Genomic DNA, 16015 nt, shown 5'->3' on the forward strand with positions numbered 1-16015 from the left:
GGGAGCAGTTCCAGTTCTAAATAAACAGTTCTGCCTGTATATCTTTGACAAAAAGAGACTGTACTCTGATTTCAAACTCTTCAAAGCACTTCCCTATGCCTACCAGCACAGTTTCCTTCTTCAAATACCACTAATTCATCACATTCAAGAGTGGATCATCCTCTCAGTAGTGGTAAAGTCATGTGGTGAGAGATAGATGGTGTTACTGATTTCAGCAGAAGGTGCCAGGCTCTGGGTGTTTTAAAAATCTAATAATTTTGTCTATTTTGATATATCAGCATAGACTTAGGAAAGTAACTTTATGGGCCAGTGTTAAAAAAACATCTTTGGTCCTTAGTTTCCTAATGCTGTGAAGTTTGAAGAAAGTTAGTTTAAAATAATCCCTTGAGAAATCAAATGCAGATACTGAAAAAAGAGAGACACAAGCAACCTAGCTTTGGTTTGCTCTTTTGTACAGCTTGTTCATTTTGATTGTATCTTGATATAAATCCTTGTCATTAAGTGCTCATGTACCTTACAGGCAGCATTTGATATTTTCTTCTCAATGGATTGGATCAGTTCCAGTAGCAGATATTGTAATATTTATAATTGACTTTGACAGTGGATTATGTGGAACTGAATGTCCTAAGGCATGAAAGGAAATCATATCAGCCTCAGGTTCTCAACCATTGTGGCTTTTGCTGCTTTGATATTGGTGCTATAGATTCCTTCATTTGTTTGGTTTTATGTTTACCTGCTTATTTGCCTTCTCTTCCTCCTTCTTTCCTTTATACTCCTACCCACTTCCTGACTAAATCCTTCCTTGAGTTTTAGAATTCAGTGGCACCTCAGGGAAAGGCAGAAATGACCAAATACAGGATGAAAGAAAGACAAGAGGTGCCCTTGTGTTTGCAGGCAGTGCAGTCTCAGTGTTGCAGATGAGAACTAGAAAACGAAACTGTAAGGAAACAGGTGGTTCTTTAGTGTTTTTTTCTGTCTCACTACTCAAAGACTTAATAGCAGTTCTCCTTTTCCTCTGTGGCATAATACAACTCGACTGCACTAGCTTGAAGGAATCACATGGGACTCTTTATCTGGACATCTGTGCTTTTCCCACTCTTTTTAATTTGGCATCAGGGCTCCTCCATTCTTTGGGCCCTGTGGGAGATTCACTTTTTTCACATTTGACCAGTATGCCCCTGCTGTGTCTCCTCATGTTCTGATTAAAGAATGTAAAGATGGAGTGGCTACATCCCTTCATTAAACTCCTTCCAACTTCTTCAGAAATACTTTGAATGACTTTGTTTTTGACAGCTGTGATCATATTGATCCATTTTCACCTACTGTTGGTGAACATACTCCTCTGCATGGGCCTACCTGTGTTTTCATGCTGGTTATGATTGCATCATTAGCTAAACAGATTGAGAAAGGGTAGCAGCTGTCTTCAAAGGCCTTCAAGTATGTTAATATACACCCTAATCCAGGCTCCAGTTGTGTCAGTGATGCAGGAAAGTTCAAACTCAAGGAAGTCCACTATCAAAGTTACAGGTCAAATGACAGAGGAGGAGGAGACAATGAAGTATTTCCTACGCTCACCTGAAGCCAACTGCTAGTCTCAGCTGTGCTGGAGCTATAGTACAGATAAATATTTTTACAAGTGTCCTATTTTCTAAGATCTGCGTACATGTGAAGTGAAGGAACCCTCTGATTTCTGTAAAAAACTGTTCTGTAGTTGCTCCTGCCTGATCAGATGCTAGGTTTGTATCGGTCCTCCAGTCATTTTTGGACCGATAGTCCTGCAACACCTCACTCCTGCCTTTCAGGAAAGAGTCTGATGGCCAGTTACTCAGAGTGGCATCTACACCAGCATGTACTGGAGGGAGAATAACTGTCTTTTCTGATTTTATCATTACACTATGACATACCTGCCACTTCTACTGTCAGAGTCCTCAAGTGCCATGAACTGTGAAGGAGCTGAGCGTCCTTGCATCAACCTTGTCTTCACACATAAACACAAGGAGTTGCAATGTGTGTAAAGTGCCCTGGCAGAGAGTGCCACAAAAAACTGTGCCATTTTGTTTGCCCAGAATTCATTTGCAGGTGCAGCAGGGGCCACAGAGACCACAGTTCAACCAGTAACAACTGGAGCAAAAACCCCAGGTGTCTACTTCGGTAGACAGGCATTAAATAAACACAAGTTAAAGGGGGCTCAGTGCAGTGGTGACTAGATGAAACAAGATAGATTATGATGTACCTAAAGTGGATGGGGTGATCTGATGGTCTCCTTTGATTTAAAACTTTACAAAGCCATGGAATATCTCAGTGCTATTCCCTGCTGGGGTAAGCATCTGCCTTTTGCATTTCACTTAATGCAGTGAGAATAGGAAAAGCGTACAAGCACTATGGTGAATCAGATTTTTTTTTAAAATAGGTTAAGTTTTATTAAGCTAATGGATTGAAACTAGATATACTGTGCATTTTTAAGAACAGTGGGACATTTCTCAATTTTCTCTGCAAATTTTCTAAGGTTAGTATGAATTGCTGAGAATAACTAACACTGTACATCAGCAATAGTTTAAATAGCAGCTTGAGAATGTTGCTTTATTTTAGAATCATGGCACTGAAAATGTTGCTTTATTTTAGAACCTGTGCCAGCACTTGAATCACAACAGCTCAGAATGACCTTCCTCCATAACCACTGGTTTACACCACCTATACCCACAAGGATGAGCTGAGACACTTTTTAAGGAAAATAAAAGATATCTGGAAGTTTGCCTCTAGGAGAAAAGAGGAATTTGTGGGCTGACTTCTGTGAATATCCCCCTAAAATTTTTTAGCCCTTTAGAAATGTTTTGGCCATGTATGAAGTCATCACTGAATATTAGTAGTACATGTGTAATTATTTATTTCAATTTAAAAAAAAATTAATAATATCCCTTTTTACTAATGAAAAATGTTAAGAATAAAATAAACCTTGGCCTTCCGAATATCTTACAGTAAGATATAGAAGGAACAACAAAAGTGGAAAATTGAAAAAATGCAGAAGGGGCTTTTTGTTGCAGTGAGAGGAATTTCTGTTAAAGTTTTCTTTTAGATTTTTGGCCTCAATCTTGCAAACTGCTCCGAATAAGCCATGTCCCATGTCAATCCTGAGTCTAATTGATCTCAAGTAGTCTCAGCAGGGAGCAATTTCCTGGATCAAGGCCTTGTTTATTCCTGTGTGTGCTGAGATGTTTTGCTCTGTCGTTTTAGTGTGAGTGATTCCCAAATCATTGGGATTCCTGTAATGGATGAAACTCAGACTATTACTTCTTTTATTTAGAAATCAGATTGGACATCTTGGACAGTAATATTTTTTCTGTATATTTTGGCACTTCCAACTGAAGCAATATACCTGGTAAATCTCTTCTGAGATGTTCCTGCTTCAAAACACATAGAGAAATTCTCTTTTATACAGTTTGACATTAAAAGAGGATGGCAGTAAACCCTTTGATACTGATTTGCAGAATCATGAAGGATTTACTAATTTTGTTACTTGTTCTTTATGTTGTTTTTTCCTAGTCTTTTAAATATGCTTCTTTTAGTATGTATTGGTTTTAAGGGAACATTATGATTCAGGCTAATTAGCTGTAGTCCTTAAGTCTGAGGAGCAAAAGGTTTTACATTTTTAATTTGGATTGCTAAAGCTGTTGAAATATTTCTTTTCTTCCAAGAATAATATTTAACTCTTTCTGCATTACCTGATAGTATTTCCTCAGGTAAAATTAAATTTCAGCCAGAAGTAAATCAGATATTTCTAATAATCTTGTCTATGGAAATATTTCCACCTTTAGGTCATTTGCAGGTGCAAAAGACTACCACAACTGAGAGCTTCTTGGCAACAAATGGAGGTCTTAATTGGGCCTTCTACTAACCTTACCAGTATTAATATTGGCCTGTCTGATGAGGTTAGAAAGTATTTTTAAACAACTTGACAGGTGAAAAAGTCTGCATAGTTGTGGTATTCTGATCCAGCATTCTGATTTAAGAATACATTAGTTTAATTTAAACCCATTCCTAATCAATTTAAGGCAAATTCAAATAAACCTACTTTAAACATAGTGGCTTGAACTGAGTTACATTTAGTCATTTTAAATGCACATTTAGTTAAAATAGTGCTACATTTTATAGGCGGCTTTGTAGGTTTCCATCTAGGTAAAGAAAATGGGAACCAGTATCAGTTAGTTTAGGCTGATATAGATCCCTGAAAAATACAGCAACTGGAACAAAATGCAGTTTATCCCATTTTACTTTGGTCATTTAGTTTTTTTTCTTGTGCAGAAGTCAGACCAATTTTACTCTGTTCTCACATTCCTCATCCAATGCAGTGCCGTGACAAGATATTGCACACTAGCTGATCTACAGTGACTGTGCATCTGTCCAAGACAGATGAGAAATTATTTGAATTAGTTTAGGTTTTATGGAAAAAGACGGCTAAGCTAACTTTGGTTATCTCACTATTTGTTACAGGCTAAGAAAAGTGATGTGGTGTGTGGACATGGATCAGCTCATACACAGTAGCCTGTTATCCTATTGTAATTTGTCTGTGTGGCAATTTCTGAGAGTTTCTAGACAGCTTATTTTGTGTACCTGAGTAAATCCCTTTAAAATGTTAGCCTAAATTAAATAGAAGCTATTTTCTTCTGTTGACATGCACATACCCAAATTAAGCAACACTGTTTTAATGCTTCTATCAGTCTACTGTATCTCTAAATACACACCTTGCTTTACATGACAGTAAGTTGTGTGTACACACACATCTCTAGGAGCTTGCACTGATGTAACTAATTTGATAGTTAATATTAAACTTGTGTTTTGCCAGTTTTAAAAATCTGGATGAGCAAATACAATAAGTAAATTGATCCTGATATTGTCATAGCTAGCAATAATAACACGTGTGTCACCATTGTGTAAAACCCCACAGTAGACAGAATTAGAACCTGTAGATGTAAAGAAAGAGGAAATTAAGTCTTGTGGTTCATGTTTGTGCTGTAGCTCTGCATGCAAGGTGACTACTAATAATTAAATCAGGTAATTAATAATTGTTAGATTAAAACCAACATTGCCACTAAACTGCGGAGCTTACATGGTATGCTTCTCTCCTTTTTTACACAACTAATGTTAGTAACTTACCTTATTGCTAAAGATGGACCTTTATACACATCCTTTTGTACCTAAATAAATAGCTTGGTTCTCATCCTGTTTTCTTTCCCTTGGTATTTCCAAATATAAAACTCATGCAAAACCCTTTATTTTGCCTGCTATTATTTCCAGCTTGAATACTACAAATATGCAGGCATCATGTGGTTTCCCTAGCAAGTGGCTATGATGAGCTTGGAACTGTGTGAATAGCAGTGATAAACAGTTGTTGACTTCTTTGGGTTTTTGTGTCAGAATTGAGATGTACCCCGTAGTATAGCTCCAAGGGTTTGCTGCAAAGAAAAAAAGCTGAGACAGTGCTGCATTTTTAATGGCTGAGTCACCTGCCTCTGTCCCAACACCAGAATCTCATTTTAGGACTCCTCTGAAATTCAAGTTTGTTTGCATTGATAGGCCTGCAGCCTGTGTTAATGTAATTTATATTATTATAGTAGCTGATAACAGTGATTTTGGATGTAATAGTATTTGAAATTGCGTGGTGCCTTTGATCAAAGGATTTCAAAGTGTCTTAGAACAACATATTTAATTAACTGTTACCTCAGCATTACCAGCAGCTTTGCTTGGAACAGATTATGATGTGCACACCTAAAGAAGGATTAGATAGTAGGTCATGAGAAATGTGACCTTCTGAAAACATTGCTTGGTTACAGTTCTTCTCTTCAGCCCAAATATTTACATTTCTAATGAGGGGAGTGGTATATCATTTTTAGCTCAGAAGAAAAAATACCCCAGGTTTGTCATTGTTATGGCACACAAGGGAGTGATTGCTCTGCATATATAAAAAGGTGACTCTGAAGAGACTTTCTTGTATCCTCATAAAGGACAATTATACAATTAACATTTGAAATTTATAGACCAACTACAAATTTTGGTACAAAAGAAATAAAATTATGATGTAAGATATTATGAAGTGTTGTTCAACACCAAGAAGATGTCAATGCATCATAAAAAAAGATTCTCCGCACTCCTAAGTTGCAAAACACCGTTACTCATGACATCCCGAGGTATATAAATGTGATTGATTTTTAATCTTCTGTTTATTACGGAACCATCTATTAGCATTTAATGAGAGTACTGTCAAGACTATGTAGGAAATAGTTTATATTTAAAGGGATGTTGCAGTTTTAAACATTTTAAAATTAATAATTCAGCATGCTATTATATCTTGATCCTATAACTTGTCCTGTGCATGCCACTTTTCTGCTTGAAGGGAATCCCACTCAGTTCAGAGCAACTCTTTGGGGGCAGTTGGATTTGTTTGTCTGGGATGCCATCTGAAACCAGGCCAAGAAATGTGGTTTTAGCACTCCAGGCTGCTTATTGATCTGGTGACTGTGTTGGCTATAAGAAGGGAAAAAATACACGCATTTTTTTTCTGTAGGCTTTAAGTATCTGTCTCCCTTGCTGGCTGCATCTCTGAAAAGTCGAGTCTTTATCACTGTCCAAGAACAACTGTCTCCTTTTTCTCCTGGGAAGCTCCTGACTAGACTAGATAAGGATTTAAGAGAACTGGATTCTATTTTTAAGTCTAATGGCAGCTTGTCAAGTCTTGAGGAAGGTACTTTGCGCCTTTTTGCCTCAATTTCCTTATCTGTAAAATGGGCATAATGATACCAGCCTCTTTCATGTAGTGCTTTGATGAAAATGATGCTATGACCTTTTCTGTAGCTACTCTGTCCTCACAAAAGGCTTGATTCTGTTAGATGCTACCTGAATGGTAATGAGACCTCTTAATGCTTAGTAATGCTTCATGCTTAATGTTCAGCATGTGCTCAGTACTGTGCAGAAGCAGGTCCAAATAATGATGCTTTTGTTTTTTCACATCAGTTTTTCTTTATTTTGTCCCATTACAAGACTGTGTTATATTTTCTGTTTAATGTTTTGGAAGTCTTCAACTAGACTAAGAGGAGGGCATTCTACATGGGGTTAGTTTTGCATTTTGTTCAATAGAATTAAGAGTACAGCTGAGCTGATGCCACCATTACTTCTAATGTTAAAATACATATGCTTTCTCATTGTCTGGGGCTAAATTATCCTTGAGTCTTGTGCATAATAGTTAATTCTGACTGCAGCAATGCTCACTAATACTAATGAGTGTGGGCCTGATGCATGACAGGATGCCTTTTTGCCAAAAAGCCACTCATACCTCCTGCAGCTGCTGTTTTTGCTGTTTTTGCTGTTCAGCCTGGAGGGAATTTTATAGGCCTGTTCTTCCTATTCCCCAGAAACAACCCAGTGCTTCAGGAGAGAGATGAGGCTGAAACTCATTCCAAGTCAAGATTTTGATGTATTAACAGGATCCTATGAACAGCTTCTTGAGATGAAAAGATATTAATACATAAATATATGTAATTTCTCTCTCTCTGACACCTCCTATACCCCATCTCCCAGTCTGAAGTACTTGACATATTAGTGCACTTACATGGTAGCCTGTTAACAAAATAGATAATATAAGGAAACTGCTTAATAAGTTTGTACTCCATTTAAGCAAATTGCAAACTGTCCTTTAGCAGTCAGCTAACAAATCTTCTCAGATAGCTGAACTAATTTAACTAATTCTGGTATGGAGAAGGTAGCATGAGATTTCTCCTGTGCTAAGGTGAAAAATGTTTATTCCCGGATAATATTGCTTTGTTGATTGCATATGAAAATAATGCTCTCATTCTTCCTGAAGTTGTGGGATAAGGTGACCATAGTAAGGAATCCAGTATTCCATCAACTCCTTATATCTGCTTAGTTAAAGAAAGAGTAAGACTGAAAAAGGCAGCAATCTGATTAGTTAGAAGTGGTTATACTTTGTTTTGCTGTGGGTCAACAGTTGTCTGGAGGATAACATCAAAAACGTGTTCTACTTTGCTTTCTTTGGTCTTGTGCTGAAATGGATTTTTTGCTACATGGCCCTTTTCCCACAGATTCTTGGGAATTTAGCTCAAATGATTTGGTATGCTTTTTTCCCAGCTGAAGAGTGAATTGTTCTAGGTGTACAAATTATACTTGCTTTATTAATGTTTCCTTTACATGACAGCACAGTGCCTAAAGGCATCAAATCAAGACTCAAGTAATTCTGTTTAGAACTTGGCTGTTTGATAAAGCTGCATCATTTATTGTAGAAGTGCCTAATTTTATGCACCGAGCAAGTGAGCTATTTCAGAAGGTTACCAGAACGATTTCTTTAGGCAACAAATTAATGACAAGTGTCATGAGAGTCAGCAGCAAGGAATGGAGGCAATCAGTGCAAATATTGAGCAATCTGAAAGAAGCTAATGACAAGGTATGGCTCAGAAGATAATACAAGGAGGATGCAAAAATTTTCTATGTAACTCATAAAGAAAGATACAATTCTTAATCTTAAGAAACTGATTTGTTAGTAGGGAGGGAAAAGAAATTATAATGTTAAGATTACAGGTTTCCTGAGTTGTAGTGCGATCAATCTTTCAGAATTGTTTTCTCAGATATCCTGTGTGGCCACCTCTGAGCATGCACAAAATCTTCCTTAATTGTTTCTGACTTGCTCTTTGGTTTATGTCTTATAAGCTGATCTATGAGGTGGTAACTGATGAGAAGAGGAAGAAAGGGTTATTTTAATTGGGTCTCTTTGTGTCAGCAGGGTTTGGCTGAGTAGGTCTATTTATTATTAGGACCAACAGGTCAGGTGGCTAAGAGAGTTTCGATGTTGTTTTATTTAAAGTACACTTTAAAATACACACAGCCTGAAATCCTGACTTCATGATTGATTGTATATCTGGGGGCTTGCATGTTCAGTGAGTTGACCTCACTACCTGATCTGGAGAGCTCAGCTTGAGAGAAGTTTCAGTTTACAAGCTGTTTCAAAATTAGACTGGGCCCACATTACAGCTACACAGGGATTTGTGGAGGAAATTGACAAATGAAGAGCCCAGGGATAAGTATTGAATTCTTGTTTTAAGAAGCAGTATCTGTGTGCCTGAAAACCCTTAACATCTTGTGAAGTGATGTTTCATGGACCATTATGAGACGCTCCTTATGCCTTAATTTCATGTTTATATTTTTGTACTGATGAATTATTACACGCAACAACGCCCCTTGCAAGGAAACGTTAGCGCAAAACGATTGTTTTAAATTGCAAGCCCATAGGTAGAGATGCTTCTTTAATTGCATTCAAAGCACATTCTGCTCCCATAAATGCTGATTAGCAAAAGCAAAGAGGAGCAGTGGTTTGATGGTCAGAAGCCACTAGGGCAGCCCCACACAGGGGTACCACAGGTAGCTAAGATGGGGTTGGAGGCAGCCTAGCCATGGTAGGGTAACGCATGGCCTGGGCTCTGCTGAGGGAGACTGTTTATACCCTGCTACAGCAGCTCTCCTTCAACAGAGTCTGTTGATTCTCTGGTACATAAAGATAGGAGCAATAGTGTGACAGTGTGGGGAATATGCCCCTGTCAGGACAAGAATTCTTCTTTGTTTTATGAGCATCATTTATGATTGTAACCTTCAATGTAGAGAAGAATATCCTTTTTATAGTAGTGCTGAATGCATCTGGGAAGCAGAAGGAGGCTAATCAAGGTCTCAGCAAACGTTTCCACTGTGGTAGAATACAAGGGTTTCTGCTAGCAGAATCACTGATTTTCATAGGTTCCCTGCTCAGCTGCTGGTAAAGAAGGGGAGGCAGGGGGCAGAGATGGGAAAATTTCAAGTAGAGGAAGAAGAAAAAGAATAGTGTTCCGATACCATAAAGAAGTCATATCCGTAAAAGAAAAGGATGTATGTCCAACCTACTTCTGGAAAAAGAAGACAGCTAAAGGAGCTGGGGGGCAAGTGGAGTGTTGTCCTTCCTCAAGGACACAGACTAAATCCAAATGCTCCAAAGGGAGATGTTTTTCAGGTATTTGTGTTTTCTTACAAACATCGCAATGCTCTAGCACTAACTAAAATTAACATACATGTTTGTGGGAAATTCCTCTGAATGCCTGTTTTATTTTTTTTTGAACATGAACCAGAACAGCTACAGCTAGGTGTAATTCTGGGAGAATGTGCCTAACAGCAGAGTTGAGTTGGATTTTGCCAACTGAACTGGTCCCAGGCCCTGGGCAGCTGGACTAAAGAATCCCTTGCAGAGGGCTTCAGACAAGATTTCTGTATCCAGAAATTTGCTGGAGACACCCAGAGTAAAGACTGAATTTGGAATCTTGCCAGATCCAGCTGGCTTGGAAATGTGTGGGATGCAACTGTTGGGTTCAGTTACAGCAGACTGACGATTGTCTATGAAAGGGACTCAGCAAGGCCTACGACAAATAGTAATTTGACTTTCCATTACATTTTTCCAAAATCTTTAACGGGGGAAAAAAAATAAATATGTATATATATATGCAAATATTTGCCATCTCAGTAAAGAGCTGAGGCCACAAATAAAAATGATATTATGTTTGTGTGTTTATTTTTTTTCATGGGGAAAAGAGATGTTTCCCTTCCTCAATATTTTCCCCCACTTCTCAGCTGTTAACAGTTTCAGAATGTAAAGAGAAGGGAATCCTAAAATGATGTTGGAGATGGTCAGTTCAGACTTCTCACTACTTTCCTGTCATCTGTCTGTCCTGGTCCTCAGAGCATACTGTTTGTTATTGATGGAAATGTGTATGTTTCCTGCAAGAAGTTCAATTAAGACAGTATGTTTTGTTTTTATTTGCATTTTTCTCTTTGAGAAGTCAGCACTGTAAATTAATCTTTAACATGTACTAGGAGTTAGCCTTTAAGGAGGATTCATTTAGTTGATGTTTGTGAAGCATATTTTTAAAGAAGTATCCCTAAATAGTTTTTGACAAGCATTTTCTAAAGTTTCTTTTTTTTTTTTTGCCTTACTCCCTTGTGTCTTTGAAATAAAGAGGCCTGTTGCTCCTTCAGTGATCCAGATTTAAAATCTTTGAGTCCTAAAAGAGAATTGTCAGTTTTGCATTCATTTATTTAGGAACCTCAGAGATTTCTACCTTCCTGAAAGGCCCCTTTATTCTCCTAGAGAGCTCAAATTCTCTGCTAAAACTGATCTTCTGTTTGAAGGCTTAAAGCCCTGAAGTTGGTGTCTGTGCTCAGAAGAACAATATTTCTGCCCTTTCTATGATCCTTTATAGACTGTAGTACATTATACCAGCTAGTGAGTTCTCTCTGATAAATATGGTCATAAGTAGTAATATTTTGTATTTTCAATTGGTGGCTATTGGCAAGCAGATTCCATTAGGGGTTCTTAGCTTTTTGGCTATTATGAAGCTAGCTTGGGTTCTGATGATTTACTACTTTGTAGGATCTATCACTTGCTTTTATAAGCTTTGTAGAGAAAAAATTATCTGCTGTAAAATCTATGCTGAAAAAGCAGTTGGAAGGAAAAAGAAAACATTCAATTTTCTGAATAAGTATATGTTTTGGGTTTCTCAAAGTGTGATTCTTTCAACCTTCTTGGGGCAGGAGACCTTTAAATGTGTTTTGTACAACTCCACACACTTCACTTAGGCAGGCAATGTATGCATTCTCATTCACACCTGAAGTGTAATGTCTGTCATTGGACACTCATTGTATTATAATGGCACTAGTAGATCACATTGGTTCCTGGGCTCCTATTGTATTTTCAAGGCTTGTTTCTGGCTTTGTTTTTGTGTAATGCTGGTGACACATGCCTTAAGGATAAAGGCATTTTAATAAAACTCTTTTAGCAAGAAGGAATTTTGGCACCTGCATCAATGCTGATAGCAGAGAGCATCTGCGCTGTTTGCTGTGATCATGCAGAGAAAGAGTTGACTTCATTTCTACAGCAGTTATAGCTATAATTTCCCTCGATTGCAGTCTACTTTCATTTAATTTGTGCTCAAGGGCCCTTCACCTAGAATGATTTCTGCTGGGTGAAAGATCTTGCTACAGCTGAGAGGTCACAATATAATACACTCTATTGACTGTAATGAATACTTGGTGTTTGCTGTATTCAGGATGCATGAAGGAACGCATTTTAAGTCCTGAAATAAAAGTAAAATGTAGGTTGATTGTATCTACAACTTGCAATTGTGTTCATGGAGGCTTACATCAGGTATGAGAGGTCTGTCACCTGATTGACTATGCAAACTCATAGTTTTTTTAAGTTTACCTTTGTATAACAGCCTTTTTGTGGTGTTATTATTGCCTGATGTAAATATAATCAAAGCTCTGCAGAGGGAATGGTTGAGTGACCATTAGTGCTTTGTTATCTGGAAAAAAGATTATTTAATGCAATGTGAGAAACAGGACTGTAGTTCCCATGGAGGAAAAAAGTATTTGCTAATTCTAACATGAACACAACATTTTCTAGCAGGTGATGAGTAAAAATAAATCACTTCTCAATGGGAAAGAAATCAAATAGTCTACAGGTGTCTTCCCAAAAGACAGAGAACAGGAGGATTAGGATGAGGCTATTGATTCCTTTCATGTCTCCCTTTGCTCCCAGGACCTACTGGACCATCTGTGGGTTCCCTATGTGCACAGGTCACAAGCTCTCAAATTGTTTCCAGGTAAAAATCACTGCTTCTGATTTAAATTCAATTCTGTATGCATTTATGAAGGAAGGAAAAGAACTGACTGTCAGGGCAGGCTGCAGGTGGTCAAAAGCATTCTTATTGATGAACTGTTCCTTATGTTGAGTAATACAGCTGGAGACAATATGATCAGTCTTGTTTGTAGGACCTGGCAGCACCTGGTGAAGAAGCAACAACTGTGCTGTTAGATGTAGAGAATAGGCACTTGCATTTGTAAGATCACTGCCCATCGTACTGCATCACACTTCTTGACATGACTAATGTGACCATCTCATGAAACGGGATTTTTTTCCCTATTCAAATTCAGTAGCCTTACAGAAAACCCATTACTATATCCAGGAGTTAATATGTTAAAAAAGACACAATTTTGTGTATATTTATTTGTTAAAATCCAATAAAGTCCTACTGAAAAAGGGGAAAAAGAACAGCAACAAAACCTCAAAACCCAGACTCAACCAATCTGGGACAAATCTATGATGATATAAATTATGCAACATTGTTGACTTCAGAGTCATGGTACATCTGCACACTGTGGTGCAATTTGTCCCAGAGGATTTGCCATACCAAATTAGACTTCATATCAATCTACTCTACAAACTTGTCTCTGAACATAGCCAGCACCAGATGTTTCAGAGGGAAGGTAGAAGAAACCACCTGCTTCATATAGAAATGAAGCTAATGTGTTGTTTACATTGGGTGTGAGCAGTGGTTAGATATAGGTTTAAGTCTGAAAGCAGAAAATGTATTATTATTTCAAAAAATGTATGGCAACTAGGTATTTTTACTGTTTTTATAAAGGCAAGTTTGTGTATAGTTTATGAGGAAAATTAGGGGGTTTTAAGCGGTTTCAGTATCAATAAGTCTTTCATCTCTGGCAAGAAGATAAACCTGTATGTCCAGAGAAACCAAATTTGTGACACCAGCCCCAGGACAATACTAGAAGAGGAAGTGATGACTTTTGGAACTCTTTTTAATGGGATCTCATACATAGAAAGAATGTTTGCATTTATTTATTTAATGTTTTACAATAGCTGTAACAGATAATGAAACCCTTTCTAGACTTTCTGAACCTTCTGTCAGTAGTCCTGCTTATTTTCATGCTTATCAGAATTAATACAAACTCAGTGAGACTACTGAGTTTCAAAGTGCATTTCCTATGATTGTGGTTTAGGTCAGGAAGGACTGAACTCAAGCATCAAATACTATGTGATAAATAGATCTGTGTGAAGAAGTTTGGATATTTATTGTCTTTGCATTTTAATGCATAGAAGACTACAAAGTTACAGAAATGGGATTGTCTTTACCTCCACTTTAGCTGCTCACCTAAGCAGCAGTTGTCAATAGTTTAGAGGAGTAGGGCATTAAGTGTGCTGGTTTGGGCTGCATGGTCTTGGTCCCGGACATCCCTGAAGATCCTCCAAGGTCAGGTATCCTCAGAGGCAGAGTTGTGCTGCTCCTTCTTCGGGCTGAGGGGAATGAGTTCTATGAGGTGGAGAGCTCATGGTTTGAACTTTGCTGGCTGGGGTACTGTTGTGAGCTTTTGCTCTTTCGGTGTTTTAGCGAGTCACTGGGTAAACACTCTTGCATAAGTTAGGTCTGCTATTTCTGTCAGTTACAATATTTTTCATAACAACTGTCTAACTGTGCTTTATCTAACAAAAGTTACATCCCTAAGAACTACATAGCAACACACAGAAGGTCAAACTGTGGGCTTCCAACGTCGGCCTAATTACTCAAGTGATGTTAGCTCAATAGGCCAAGGCATCTATTCTTTTGCATTTACAGAGCAGGAAAAACCCCAAAAAGCATCACATAATTTGAGTAAGTAAAAATAACTGCCATATAAGGTGTACAGTATTTAAATTGGAGGGAAAAAAAAAGCCAGAGAACATCAGGTAGAGTGGCAGAGCTGAGACTCATTCTTTTCCCGCTCTTTCGTTCATGCATTAAGTGCAAACTGATAACTGCAAAAAACACATAGCCCATGGGATTTTCTCTTATGTCACCAAAGGCAGTCTGACTGCTAGCATGGGCTGAGTTTCATGGGTAATGTGACCTTACCAATGACAGTGTGTGCTGCCAGTGCAGAGGAATCATACTTCATCAAACTCAAGAGATGGTGCCATCTCAGGACTTACGGCCTGATCTGAAACCATTGGAAATACTTGTATTAGCTTTGGTGTCTTTAGACCAGGTCCTGACAACATGAGGAGAAGTTTTCTTATCTAGTTTCTTAATGAGTCTCAAAGGTGGAATTAATAGTACTAGCTGGGAAGGTCCTGAGAAGGTTCCCTGTCAGTCAGGTGATTTGCACATTGCATCTCTGAGTTCATAAATTGGTATGTATGCCAGTCTTCAACAATTAAAGATGCCTCACTAGTACCTATTTTAACTTGGTTTTGGCTCTTAATGATTCCTAAGGTGGTTAAACTGAGAGGTGTACAACAAAATTCCTCTGAAACTTCAAGGACAAATGATAGTATTTAAATTCAGCTTAAAAAAACAGGACAAAATCATTGTACTGAGGCTTTTTCCCCTTAATGTTTATACTGTCATTTCTTAAGTTGCTTTTTGACTGTTGGGTGTATTTATATCCAACTCTCACAAAACTAGGAACAGAAAGGCCGATTCTCCTTGTAAAAGGCTTTTCATGCTTCTTTTTTTACGTGCTTGTAAACATCAGGAAAGTCAAGCTTGGTTTTCAGTTGTTTTATTGGAAGATATCGTTTGGGTCAAACTTCATGATGGCCTTGTGGTCAGGCAGGGATCACATCCTTCATTACATCTAGTCTGATTTTTCAACTCACAGCTTCTGTTTTTCTCCTGTGCTGGCCCTGATGATTAGAAAACCCTTCCCTATAAATATCAGAAAAGTTGCCTCCTGTTTCTCTCTCAGATATCTCCTTAAAACTGCCTATTTTTAAGCAATGTCCCCAAGAACTCTGGCAACATACGGGCTACTGAGGTAATGAGATTGCTAGTGGACAGAAAAAGAAATATTTGGGACCCTCATTGAGTGATTAGCAAACTTTCTTGTGCACGTTCTTGCCTCATCTCACAGACTATAAGCAAGGAGGCAACTGGCAAACAAAGATGAGATAGTGTAGGGAGATGCTGTCACTGATGTATAATGAAAGCAGAATATGGGTTGCTTCAAAGTAAAACATTTTTGAGACATATAAGAGAGGTGTTGAGTTTTGACTTATTGGAGATTTGTCACATGTCAAGTTCTTCATTGTAATACTCCTCTGTAAATAGAGGAAGATGAACTGTTATGTGTTGCTGAAGATTGAGAGTTGTTTTTCTTTCAG

General features: G+C 37.9%; 1 long non-coding RNA gene across 2 annotated transcripts in view; it reads left to right on the forward strand.

The window, feature by feature from the left end:
• LOC138682018 (uncharacterized) overlaps window positions 1-16015 on the forward strand; it is an 87311-nt gene that overhangs the window by 46654 nt on the left and 24642 nt on the right. For both annotated transcript variants that reach the window (XR_011322234.1, XR_011322236.1), the window contains exon 2: window positions 12617-12680. This is a non-coding gene — a long non-coding RNA (uncharacterized lncRNA). The remainder of the gene's footprint in view (window positions 1-12616; window positions 12681-16015) is intronic.

This window comes from Haliaeetus albicilla, chromosome 2 (genome assembly GCF_947461875.1).
Source record: "Haliaeetus albicilla chromosome 2, bHalAlb1.1, whole genome shotgun sequence".
Taxonomy (NCBI): Eukaryota; Metazoa; Chordata; class Aves; order Accipitriformes; family Accipitridae; genus Haliaeetus; species Haliaeetus albicilla.